At 42.1% G+C, this 13,158-nt stretch overlaps 1 long non-coding RNA gene across 2 annotated transcripts; it reads right to left on the bottom strand.

Annotated features, from left to right (window-relative positions):
• Positions 1-1,210: 1,210 nt before the first annotated feature.
• LOC149357131 (uncharacterized) lies at positions 1,211-12,901 on the bottom strand. Of its 2 annotated transcripts, XR_016289878.1 has the most exons (4): positions 12,677-12,901; positions 9,369-9,521; positions 5,540-5,643; positions 1,211-1,292 (listed from the first exon to the last, which is right to left on the bottom strand). It is a non-coding gene; the product is annotated as an uncharacterized LOC149357131 (long non-coding RNA). The 2 variants fall into 2 exon arrangements; XR_016289879.1 differs by lacking the exons at positions 1,211-1,292; positions 5,540-5,643 and adding an exon at positions 6,059-6,089.
• Positions 12,902-13,158: the final 257 nt, after the last annotated feature.

Genomic DNA, 13,158 nt, shown 5'->3' with positions numbered 1-13,158 from the left:
GCCGTGTGGCAACTGTCGAACGAGTAGACCTTGCCGTTGATGCGTACAGCCCTGCGGGTGACATGCTCTGGAACGCCGTTTAGCCGCACCGTCCACATCATACAGAGACACCTGCTTCTGTAAGAAGCAAGGGCCGGTCATTCCAGCGATGCTGGCGGCATCATGCGGCTTTTTTTCTGAAGGAGCGATATGGTGATCGGTCTTCGCGGCGTGAGCGGACTTAGTGAGTCGAAGGGTGACTATTTTCGTTAGATTTTCGAATATTTTTGTCATTTTATGACACTCACAAGAATGAATGTTCGAAAAAGGTCATGTACTCTTGCCGTTACCGAGATTAAAAGCCCTAAAAGCTGTTATAAGGTGCGCATAAGTGGTCAGGAGGGCTCATCTGCCATTAAGGGTTTGTTTCAGAGCGAAATACTTTTTTGACGCCACGAGATATGTGGTTAACGCTTTCCAATCGAGAATCTTGCTTAGTTGATCGGCCATGCCAGTCGCTTTGATACACTGTAAAAAAAAATGCTCCTCAGTACAGAGAAACCCGCTGGTAATGCGTTGCCGGAGGGTTTTCCGCAACATGAATACAGCGACTGCGTCCGACGGTTGTCACATTCTTGGTAACGGAAAGTTACGCTATGCTATGAACGAGAATGAAATCGTTTCTTTGCAACGAATGCTTCTGTTGTGTTCTTATTAAAGGTCCCGTAATGTGTATGCATACTTCCTGCGTTCACTTGGAAGTCATCTGATCTAGAACGGAAATAATCTGCATTGTAATTATGTACTATCGAGAGCAAAAATAACAGACCCCTGCCAGCGCGTGCCGATCCGCGCCAAACTGCATGCGAGCACCGCCTGACTAAGGGCTCCTTGTGCCGAGACCAGCGCAGTGGCGTGCACCCATCTCGAGGAGCTCTACGCATTGCGTACCACTGCGCTCGTCTCAGCATCTGGAGTGCTTCGTCAAGTGGCGCTTGCATGCAGTTTGGCACAGATCGGCACGCGCTGGCAGGGGTCTGTTATTTTTGCTCTCGATAATACTTTCAGTAGTACATGCACATGCATCTGTGTATAGCTTCTGCCCAGAACGTTCACTGCAGATATAGCAGTCCAGAGGCCGAGGAAATAAGTATTATGTACAAGACTTTCATGCATTTTATGTATTGCACACGTACAGAGAATGCAACTTAGAATGAAAGAGTGGCAAGTGTTTGGTTGAGTACAAGTACATACGTTTTATTTTCATGACAAATTGCACACATTGTACCTCTAAACATTGCTGTCGGATCCATCTGAAAAGATAAAAAATCCTCATTTAGTAGCCACACAACACCTATTATAAATTTCACAAATACATTTGAACCATCCGCTATTCAACAATCGGCTTTCGTAGAAGCTTGTAAAAGCCATTTACTGAGAACCAAACCAACATGATTCATTGCCTAAAATTCATTTCTCATAACAGTAAACAACAAAAACCACACGGCCAGGAAGAAGCAGACAAAATGCGCTTACTCGGGCACCACTGTGTGCATGAAAGTCTTTACGGTTGTCTACAATTTTGTGCAAATAGAAAGTGGCTAAGGATGGGTGCCAAATACAATTCAATGCAGATGCCTTTCATTACATAGTACTCAATGCACAACTTAGTGAGCAAGGGACATTGGTAACATCTGAAAAAGGCCAGACACTTGCCCACAAGCATGATGATGATTGTGATTTTTGATGGCGCGAGGGAATCTGAGGACAAAGAGCACCATGGCACAAGGTATTTTCTTCATCTCAAGGTGGGGCAATGAACCATTTGGCAGGCATTTCACCCTAAAGAAGACGAGCACCAGGTGAGGAGAAAGGTTTGGTTTGGTTTGGTTTTATGGGGTTTAACGTCCCAAAGCGACTGAGGCTATGAGAGACGCCGTAGTGAAGGGCTCCGGAAATTTCGACCACCTGGGGTTCTTTAACGTGCACTGACATTGCACAGTACACGGGCCTCTAGAATTTCTCCTCCAAAGAAATTCCAGCCGCCGCGGCCGGGAAGGTGAGGAGAAAGCTTGTACCCATTGGATTGGTGGTTACCCAGCACTTGCCCACAAGCAATCAGGAAGCATACTTCCCCGAAACCTTATGCTTTCAGTCATAGTTTCCATTATCTCAGCATCTGCAAGAAAATGTACTAATCTCTGATGTCAGTGAAAATGCAGCCACAGGTGCTGGTTACAGCTCACTAAGGTATTCAAATATCTCTGCAGTGCGCCTCACGAGGAACAGATGCTTAAGTTTCCACAAAGGGCTCCTTGCAGAAATTTAACCGAAGGCCGCTGCCATGTTAACCTTTTCAAAATGATGGCCCAGAAAGACAAAGTGTAGTCATGTGTCTGATGTAGAAAAAGGAGGAAGGCATGAATCTTTCAACTTCTTCAACAGCTGTGATGTGTTTGTAACTGGTATTGCTTGGTTTGGTTATCAGGGTTTAACGTCCCAAAGCAACTCAGACTATGAGGGACGCCGTGTTGAAGGGCTCCGGAAATTTCGACCACCTGGGGTTTTTTAACATGCACTGACATCGCACAGCACACGGGCCTCTAGAATTTCTCCTCCATCGAAACTTGGCCGCCGCGGCCGGGATCGAACCCGCGTCTTTCGGGTCAGCAGCCGAGCGCCGTAACCACTGAGCCACCGCGGCAGGGCTGTTGCTGGTATTGCTTCGCACAGCTTCAGTCTTCTCTTTGACATTTCGTGAAATCATTCCATATCTGTGAAAGATCTCGCTCGCAAGCATTTTGGTTCTAATGAAGGAGCAAAAAAGACCCATGTCCTAGACCTTTTTTTGTTACTCTAAAGGAAGGCTCGCTTTTAGGGTCATTATTACGAAGAGGTCCATGTGGCAACAAAGTTTGAAACAATTTCTGCAAGGGCTGTGTGTTCTGAAGCCTAAGAATTTCTCATGAGGCGCCCTGTAGATTGAGTGCTCTGAAGCCTAAGAATCTCTCATGAGGTGCCGCATCAGAACACCTAAGTAAGCTGTTACTGGGTCCTGTAAGTGCTATGTCATTTGACATTAAGGGTATGTACTATTCCTCGACACATGCAGTGATGATGTATATGTCGAGCGAAAGCATAAAAGACTTCGAAGAGTTGCGCTTCCAGATTGCTTGCGGAGGAAAGCACAAGAGTCTGGCCATGCTCAGCTGTTAGCTTTGCTTCTTGAGTTCTGCAGTGAATACTACATAATGACAGAAGGTATCTGCATCGACTCATGTTTAACATCTGTCTGTGCGACCTCCATCTTGCACGACACGACAGGCAACTCCATAATGCCCTTCATGCACCGAGTGTCAGTGTGTTCTGTCAGCTTCCTGGTCATCATTCATCATTTCATCATTTATTTTACCCTTAAAGGCCTCTGTTGAGGCATTACATAAGGGGGGGGGGACAAAGCAAATGCAACTGAGAATAATACGTTAATACAACAAAACATAATGCAATACAATAAAATGAAAAACGATACATCACAATACAACGTTGGTAAGGCTGAATTAGGCGGTAACAACAACAACAAGAAAAAGAATAAGTGTAACTGGATGAAGTTTGTGAAGTGTCTTTTATTCAGTACAGTGATTAATTAATGCCTGTCGAAATTTAGTAGCGTCGCGCTCGTTAACAATGCAGTCGGGTAGCAGGTTCCAATTTTCTATTGCAGTTGGAAGAAAAGATTTATTAAATGCCAAGGTCGATCCATGTATACGTTGAATGCTGAGGAGGTTAAATAGGCGGCGCGATGTTCTGATGGGAGCTAGTAATAATGTGTCACGAAGATCAGGAAAATTGTAATATAACTTATGAAAGAGGCAGAGTCGTGCGATTTTCCGTCGGAGCTCTAGTGGCGGGATGTTAAGTGAAGATTTAATACTGGTGATACTGCTGTGTCTATTGTAATTTGAGGATATAAAACGGGCTGCTCGGTTTTGAACGGCTTCCAAGGTGTTAATTAAGTATGCTTGGTGAGGATTCCATATAGCCGCTGCATAATCAAGTATGGTACGGGTGAATGTTTCGTATGCTAATTTTCGAACAGAAGGAGGGGCTAGGTACAGGGATCTTCGGATGAGGCCAAGTGATTTTGATGCTCTAGATGCTAGATATAAGATGTGTTCCGACCAGGTTAATTTGCTGGAGATAGTGATTCCAAGGTACCGATATGATTGGACTTGGGTTACCGTGTTTGACAGGAGTGAATATGCAGATCTGATGTTGGAACGTTTTCGCGATACTTGCATGAATTGGCACTTTGAGACATTCAGCTGCATAAGCCAGTCGGAACACCACCGTTCTATTATGTGTAAGTCATTCTGAAGCGATAGTTGATCCCTGTTAGTGACAATGCGACGATAAAGGATGCAATCATCCGCAAAAAGCCGAATAGTGGATGAAACACCGGAAGGAAGGTCATTAATGAAGATTAGAAAAAGAAGTGGGCCAAGAACGGAACCTTGGGGAACGCCAGAGATAACGTTAGTAGTGCCTGAAGGATGATTGTCGATTACTGTGTATTGGGAGCGACCTGTTAAAAAGCAATGTATCCATGATAAAACGAGAGGATCAATGGACAGTCCGGAGAGTTTAGACATGAGGCGACATGAGGTGTTTTCTGTTCTTAAAGTTATTAATGCCTTCATTCTCCACTCTATGAAGCCTGAATGTGCTACACTGGGTTGCTCCACGCGTCATGCAGTAACCTGGCCATTTTTTTCATACATCGGAGGCACTCAGGTCGCAAGCCATGCTTACTATACTCAGCAGATAAGTGTACATGTGAGACATATCATTTATAACCAATTTTAACAGTGGTATTTCGTGCAAGAATATCTAAATGCTACTCAATTTTTGCTCAAATTTTCAATACACACTCTTATTCAGATTAAAAACATAATTTGGCTACTGTGCTCTCGTGATACCACGTCTTGAGTTTGCATCAGTAGCTTAGAATAGTGCCTCTGTTACCTCTGGCGATGAAATCGAAAATGTTCAGCAGAAGATTGTATGCATCCTTCGTGATAGATATATTGAGCGCTGTCGTTTCTAAGACTACGACTTTCTTCTAGCAGACCTTGGTATGTCTACTCTTTATGACATGGATTTTCTACATAAATTTGTGCTCGGCTCTATTGACTGTGAGCTGTTATTGATGTCACTGCGATTTCGTGTGCCTCAGGGAAAAACCACCAAATGCTACGATAGATTTTATCCTGACATGCATGCCATTTCACCAATGACTCGTTTGCAAATAACACAATTCAACTTTTTATGACACAGAAATATTTGCCTAATTTGCTGTTTTCATTGTTTATTCATTATGCTTGTTTTTCTTTACTATTATTATCATTGTATTTGTGACCATTTTCTGTATTATGTCTGTTCACGTCATGGTGTTTGTATTGACTTAGTGTGCACTCGTTTAGGCCAATTGGCTGTTCAGGCACATTTAAAATAAAATATCTACCTATCTATTTAAGCAGAAGCACAGCACCAAGGTACTCACCAACTGTTTGAAGCACTGTGCGCAAGTTCTCGTGCCGACATGAATACAGGTACTTTGGAATGCACACTGTCCAAGTCTTCATCATGCCATGCCGCTCCGACTCTCTGGTAGCAAAATTTTTCATTAAAAAAAAGAGCAATTTTGTTTATGCTAGACTAGTAATATTAAATTTTACTATATACTAGGTACTTCTCATCATTCTACTCCAGACTAAACCATACACCAGTGATCATCATGTTTTAATTTTGTTGTATATGATCACAAAATGTGGTGTAATTAACATGTTAGAAATTCTGGTCAAAATAAATCTGACAAAGTATTGTTTAAAAAAATCTGGGCACAAGGAAGAAGGAAGCTAGCCAGATAGCCTGGACAAATGTTTTCAGTTTCATGCATGAATCAGTACCCTTGCACACAAAATGTACAATTTAGTGGGTTTACCCTTCCAGAATGGAATTTCATGCTGCAACCATCTAGCAATGCGAAAAAATTTTTAACTTCCATTCCAGACAAAGGAAAGAAAATTCCTCTGGTTTTTCTTCACAAGCCTCTGCAAGTATACAATTCAGTGAATCTACTCTGCAAGTACGTGAACCTACCAGCACGAGACAATGACAAGAAAGGAGACAAAGCAGGCGCTGACTCGCAACTGAAGTTTATTGAAGTAAACAGGGAGTACATAGAAAAGCCAAACAACACCACAAACCACACAGTTACAGATATGCTATACCACAACATGAGTAAAAGATCGCTCTTAACTTTCCTCTCATCTAGATAGTCTAACTCGTTGCATATTAACACGATGGACAGCACACTCACAGATTTGTCACCGAGTCATAAGATGTGTCTAGCCTCGATAATTTTCCGGTTAATCTGCTCCGAATGTATCGCCAAAATGAGTGTTGCCAAAAGGAATGGCTAGCAGCCTTCACATTCCTTGCGATGTACAGATAAGTTAGAACCCCTACCAATATCCAAATATCTTTTGTGCTCCCGTAGTCTTACATTCACACACCTTCGAGTTTGACCAACATAAACCCAACCCCAAGATAACAGTATCCGATACACCACGTACATTTTACAAGGCACATATGCCTTTCCCAGACCAAATTCACAAAATTATTCTTAACAATTTTACAGTTTGTAGACAACTTATTAGGGGCCAAGAGCACTATTTCTGCGTCATACCTTCTGACCACATTTTTCAAATTGTGCGACAATCTATGTATGTACAGTAACACAGTCGATCTTTTGGTATCTCGATGGCTGGCCCTGGCCGTATCCTGCCAATCCCTGTGAAGGGGTTTTAGCTTTAACATGCTAAAGGGAAGAATGGCGCAGCATTAAGTAATAAGGAGAGCAGGACAACAAGCACACGCACAAGTGCCAACCTTGGAGTGTATACAGAATCCAAGAGCACGTGCTTGACAATCAGCACTGACAGTCAAGGAAATGAGAAAACACTGATTTGAACATTCAAGATTGAATGAGCCCGACCCTTGACTGCCAACGCTGAATGTCAAGCACATGCTCTTGGATTCTGTATCTGCTCCAAGGTTGGCACTAATGCGTGTGTGCTCTCCTGCTGTCCTCGTCACATGATGCTATGCCATTCTTACCTTTAGCATGTCTGACCAACTTGATCAGTCTTATACGCTCAGCTTTAACAATTTATCACACACTCCTGCAATAGCATGGTTGGGGAATAATGCTTTCGTAAGCCTTAAAATCTGCTCATGGAGACCACTTGTCATACTGTGAAAGCATCACTTCATCAATACCGAGCCTAGCCTAGATGACGCAATGCTATCTTTCACTAGCTTAGAATGGTTCGGCCAATAGTCAAGTAGCTGCTTGACACTCCTGGGTGAATATCGGCAGCATACATGGCATGTGCAGAACATCAAGGTGAAGCCCAGAAACCGCAGCTCTTTTTGATGGGACATTTCCTCTAAGGAAATGCTAAGTTAAAGAAAGGCCTTGCTCCTTAAACAACTTGACAATATGCACAGGTCCCACACTATCGCAACCTTTTGTAAAAGACCAGAAAATCAGACGCAGTGAAAGATTTTCCCCCAGCCCATGCAAGTTCTTGGCAATCACTCCATCCACCCTGCTTAAGAGAATATTACTTAGCACAGAGGCATTCAATCGATACATATACTAGACTTTTGAACATATGCCGCACAACCATACTCCAGAAACATGCTCTTCAAATAAAAGGAGGTAAGTCCAAAAAAAGACTATTACGCACCTGTTCCTAAACACAAGCTTATCATTGTGCTCCGATATACACATTCACAAGCTTTTCATAAGGTCCTCATACGGGATGGAATAAAATAGTTCTACATCGACACTAACCACCAGACAATCTGCTGGATTGCCATTCTTCAGATACTCAACCACGCTGCGAATTGAGTACAAGAAACGGATCTTCAAGATGCGAAGTAGACAAATGCTTTTGCAAATAACCAGACAAAATTTTGCAAGAACCCTTTTCTGAAATTTATTTGAAGAGCATGCTAGTGAATAGCATTTATTTTAAGAGCATGGCTGTAGAGTACTGCAGTGTGGTATGTGTTCAAAAATCTGGTATATGTAGTGGTTCGAAGATGGGCCTTGTGCTAAGAGATATTTTAAGTACGGTGGATAGAATGATTGTCAAGGACTTGCATGGACTGGGGGAAAAAATCTTTTGCTATGTTGATGATTTTCTGGTCTTTTACAAAGGTTCTGATAATTTGGGACGCGAACATATTCTCAAGCTGTTTAAGGACCAAGGCCTTTGTCATAGGTTTACCTTGGAGCAAATGTCGCCACAAAAAGAGCTGCGGTTTCTGGACCTTACCTTGATGATCTGCACACACCATGTGTGCTGGTGATATTCACCCAGGAGTGTTAAGCTGCTACTTGGACACAGGTTCGCTATTACAAGCTAGTGAAAGATAGCATTGGACTGTCAAGCCTGGGCTCAGAATTGATGAAGTCATGCTTTCTTAGCATGATGACTAGTTTCCAAGAGCACATTTTAGGTTAATGAACACAGGATTTCCTAACCATGTTATTGCAAGAGCATACAATAAATTGTTAAAGAAGCCGAAAGCTTTTCACGGCGACCGGCGCAATCAGGCCGGGGCCAGCCAGCGAGATGCCAAAAGACCGGTTGTGTTACCGTACGTACATAGATTGTCGTACAAATTGAAAAATGCGGCCAGAAGGTATGATGGAAAATCGATTTTCTTGGCCCCTAATAAGTTGTTTAAAATATGTAAAATTGTTAAGAATAATTCTGTGAATGTGGCTAGAGAAAAGTACACATGTGGAGTGAAATGTATATGTACCTTGTAAAATGAACATGGTATCAGACACTGTATCTTGTGGTCGGGTCTATATAGGTCAAACTGGAAGGTGTATCAATGTAAGATTACAGGAGCACAAGAGGGTAGGGGTTCTAACTTTTCTGTATATTGCAAGGGATGTGAAGGCTGCTACCCTTTCCTTTTGGCAGCACACACTTTGGCAGTAAATTCAGAGAAGATTAAATGGTAGATTATTGAGGCTAGACACACCTTACGACTCGGTGACTAATGTGTAAGTGTGTTTGTCTATCGCACTAACACGCAATGAGTTGGACTATCTCGATCAGGGGAATGTTCAGGGGCATTGACTCATGTTGTCATGTAAGCTTATCTGTAATTGTGTGGTTTGTGGTGTTGCTTGGCTTCTTCATGTATTCCCTATTCACTTCAATAAACTTTGGCCACGACTCAGCGACTGTCTTGTCTCTTGTCTCGTCTTTCGCACTGGTAGATTCACCATGATGTCTCACCTCTGCAGAAATCCAACACGACATTTTCCTCTTCACACTTGAGGTTCAGTGCATAATAAGGCCAACGCCAGTCATCCGCAAGAAAAGTTCATGGCTCCATTAACACCGCCTCCTGCTTACAAGACACAGTGCGGCATTCATTGTAGATTCTACCTGCAACACAGAATGCAAAGTTTTAGTTTGAGTGGACTAAACTAGGAAAGCAGCACAAAATATCTACAGCCAAACGGCCGAGCTGAAAGAAATAGAGGGTAGCGTAATAGTGAATATACTGATATAGTTTTGTGTAACATCTTCTATTCATATAAAATGTACACTTTTTTTTTCTTATGCTGACACCTGGGTACACTATTTTGTGCACTTATTGCATGGGCCCGAACTAGCAGCTTGCTAAGGGCCCAGATGCTTTTATCACCCTGTTTGTATAACCTTCATCCAAAGTGAATAAACTGATACTGATATGGCATGCAAGATATATGCATGATATATTGTGATATTCAACACTGCTACCATTGGCTTAGCCAACTATTTATGCATAACAAAAAATGCACTATCACATAAATACTGATACAGTACTATTAGCGTTAATATTAGCAGTGCAGGTTCAAAGAAAAAAAAGGGGCCTAGTGCTAGCTGCCATTCCCACAGCAGGCTTGTGACCAATCACCAGTTTAAAGGAAAAAGGAATGACTGAAAAGGGAGAGAGCCAGTAGGAAGGAAGACAGGCATAAAAGGACTTAGGATACAATAGGCCGGCAAAGTTATTTAGACAGCAACCACAAAAGAAACATTAACACCCAAGTAAAGATGTACAAGACCAACCATACCATTGTGCACAGTGGATAACTTGTTAACCTCATTTAGCCCAAAATATATTTTCATATATACTTGTCCTATAAAGTGATTACATTCATTAATAGCATAACTGACCGACTGAAACCAAAACAGGGGTGAAGGGCGGTGAATGAGCCCTAGGCGTGATGCTTTTGCCTTCCTAGTGGGACACAGAAGGATCATTCAGTCGAACATCCGGTCTCTGAGATTAATATGTAGTTTAATATTAGCGGAAAAATAGAAGTATTAACAACAAAGCAAGCAATGTAGCTGAACATTGTTCTATGCACATGAGAAAAAAAAGCATTATGAATAACCAAGTATGCAATGTTTGTAGCTGCACATTTCTTCTCACACGTGTCTAAAACATATGCGCATGATTTGCCACAAGATAGTGTCTCATTTAGATAGGGTACCTGCTATGGCAGTAGTGCACAATAAGGCTGGAATGAAATGCAAACAGCGCCTATGAACAAGACAAAATATTTCACCTGTGTGAGTTCAGCTTGACTATGCAGCTAGCCTGATTCCTGTTTCTGGTTAAGAGATGTACCTAATAGACATATATGAACCCTTTCTAAATGTAAACCTCGCTGCAAAGTAGAAAAGTACTGCACATGTATCTTCGCATTTCGTTCCGGCCTAACTGTAAATGCATAATGTGTGTCTAATGCATATCATTATCAATCAAGGCTGTCACTTCCAACACCAAGCAGATATGTGAAACCTGTAAGAACTCCTTGAAGGCAAGAGTCTGCAGACAAGCTTCTAGACCCAATCTGAAGGATGTAGATTTGGTGTTTAGTGTGGCATATAATTACTTCTGCATTAATAGCGAGCATGTAAGGCCAATACAAGGTGCTTCTGAATTTGGTCGCCTAAAATTTGCTTGGGAGAACGCAAAATAATGCTAAAGAGCAATCTATAGACACAATATTGCATGCTGAATAAACAACAAGAAAAAAGAAGGCAATGCTCTGGAAGCACCTTCAGTCATTCAAGACAAAAATGATGAGGCATGCTGATGCTGCTGCTTGAACAATAGAAAAAAGCCACTACTGCTTACTTACAATAAACGCTTTCTCTGAGCAAGCAATGAAAGAGAGCTGTAACTCATGAAACCTCACGTCATTCTTTTTACAAAAAAGGAATTTAAAAGGTTGCAATGCAAGAATCCCTGCCATAATAGTATTCTCCTCACACTTGGGTTACACAAGCCAAGGCTTTTAATAGCATGGGTTTTTGCATGTGTTCATTCTGAAGCATTACCCGGTTGAAGCGACACAAAATATTTACTTCCCCATGAACCTGTGCGTGTAGCATAATCACAGAAAATATTTTTTACACTGGACAGAAATACAACAGCATAGTGGCGTAACTGACACACAACAGGCTTCGGGTACAGTGCAAGACAATGATCTGAAATCCTACACAACAAACCTGCGACATTACAGTGGCTAAATCCTTGATAGTAGTATTTAGCAGCCATCTAAATGCTCGTGCGCAACAGGTGGGAGCACTATACTGCGAAGCAACAGTAAACCTTTGCCACTAGTCTAAACAAAAGTGCGCCTCATTGCGACTTCCACTAAACTTTTTTGCTCCCAGTGCAACAAAGCAAGTACACAGGGGGCTCGAATGGCAACGATACGATGTGTTAGGCTATCATATCATCATCTTAACATAAACAATGCATGTGGTCTCTGTTCTGGACTGCCAATCAGCCTCGAGAAGACAAAGATGCTTATAAAAAAAGAACAAAGCAACAAGGTCTCAAACCTCACAGTGAACATAGAAGTAGCTTATAAAAAAAGAACAAAGCAACAAGCTCTCAAACCTCACAGTGAACATAGAAGTAGTAGAACCATGTAACCTAGTCAATAGTTCGAAGCTAAGCAGCAGAAGAAAATATGTTAAGGCCAGGACTGAGCAAACAGAAAATCATGGAGGAAACCTAAAAGCAGCAAGAAGCAATGAGAGTGGAGGTGCCTTGACGTTCATTGTCAATGCCTACTGCTCAAAGTAAAGGAAACCAGGGTATAAGAAATACAGCATTTCATATTATGCTTTGAGCAAATGCAGTGAGAATGAAACAGACTAGAGACTTGTCTTATAACATTTTCACTCTTTACTTTGCACCAGAGGAAAATAAATTTGTGTGCAGTTCACCTACTGCTTGGCACTGTCCTAGAAGGAATGAATCCAGGTCTCGAAAAGTCTACAGAGAGAATACTGATGCTGCATGTGCATTTCTCTCTAGACTCCCTCGTTTATTCCTTCCCTTAGGTTCAGGAGTCCACCGAGAGACAGTTACTGCCCCATTTTCTTTCCTCAAAAACCAATTTTAATTTCATTTCTCTGAACTGTCCTCAAATGTGTAAAGTTACCAATTTTTTTAGTGCCCAATTACATACTGTAATTTCTGCAAGGAATATGAGGTTGATGAACAGAAAAAAAAATGTCTGGAATGGTACCTTTGGTAACTTGGCACCTGGACAAACAGCTGACCCACTGGGCGTCCCCAGGGGCTCTGCTGCGAGGCGTCCCTTGCAACAGTAGCCGGTTGTCCAGATCCAAAGGAACCATGCGAATGATTACCGAAAAGTTTAAGGACAGCAGATGCATGAACACAAAACAGCTTTTCAGCACTGTTGCAGTGGGATGAACGGTTCCAAATCTCTAGACTATACCTGGTAATAAATAAATTATCGCAAGACCATCTCGAGCGCAGAATGATCTCAAATAGAGTTCAGTAAAGCAGAAAGTTTGGCTAGTTGGCATCGATCCATCTAAAAACGGAGCACAGAAAAACACGCAGAACACAGGGAGAGCGGACAGGACAAACACATTCAACACGCACTACCAACATGGACAGCTTGTGCTTAATTGAATCGAAAAGTTTACGCTGACCGACCAATGTTACTTCAAATAGAGACAGAAAGTGCATGCACGTTGT

The sequence above is a fragment of the Amblyomma mixtum genome, chromosome 3 (genome assembly GCF_055824585.1).
Source record: "Amblyomma mixtum isolate Tamu chromosome 3, ASM5582458v1, whole genome shotgun sequence".
Lineage (NCBI taxonomy): Eukaryota > Metazoa > Arthropoda > Arachnida > Ixodida > Ixodidae > Amblyomma > Amblyomma mixtum.
This window is presented reverse-complemented; position numbering and strand designations above follow the sequence as displayed.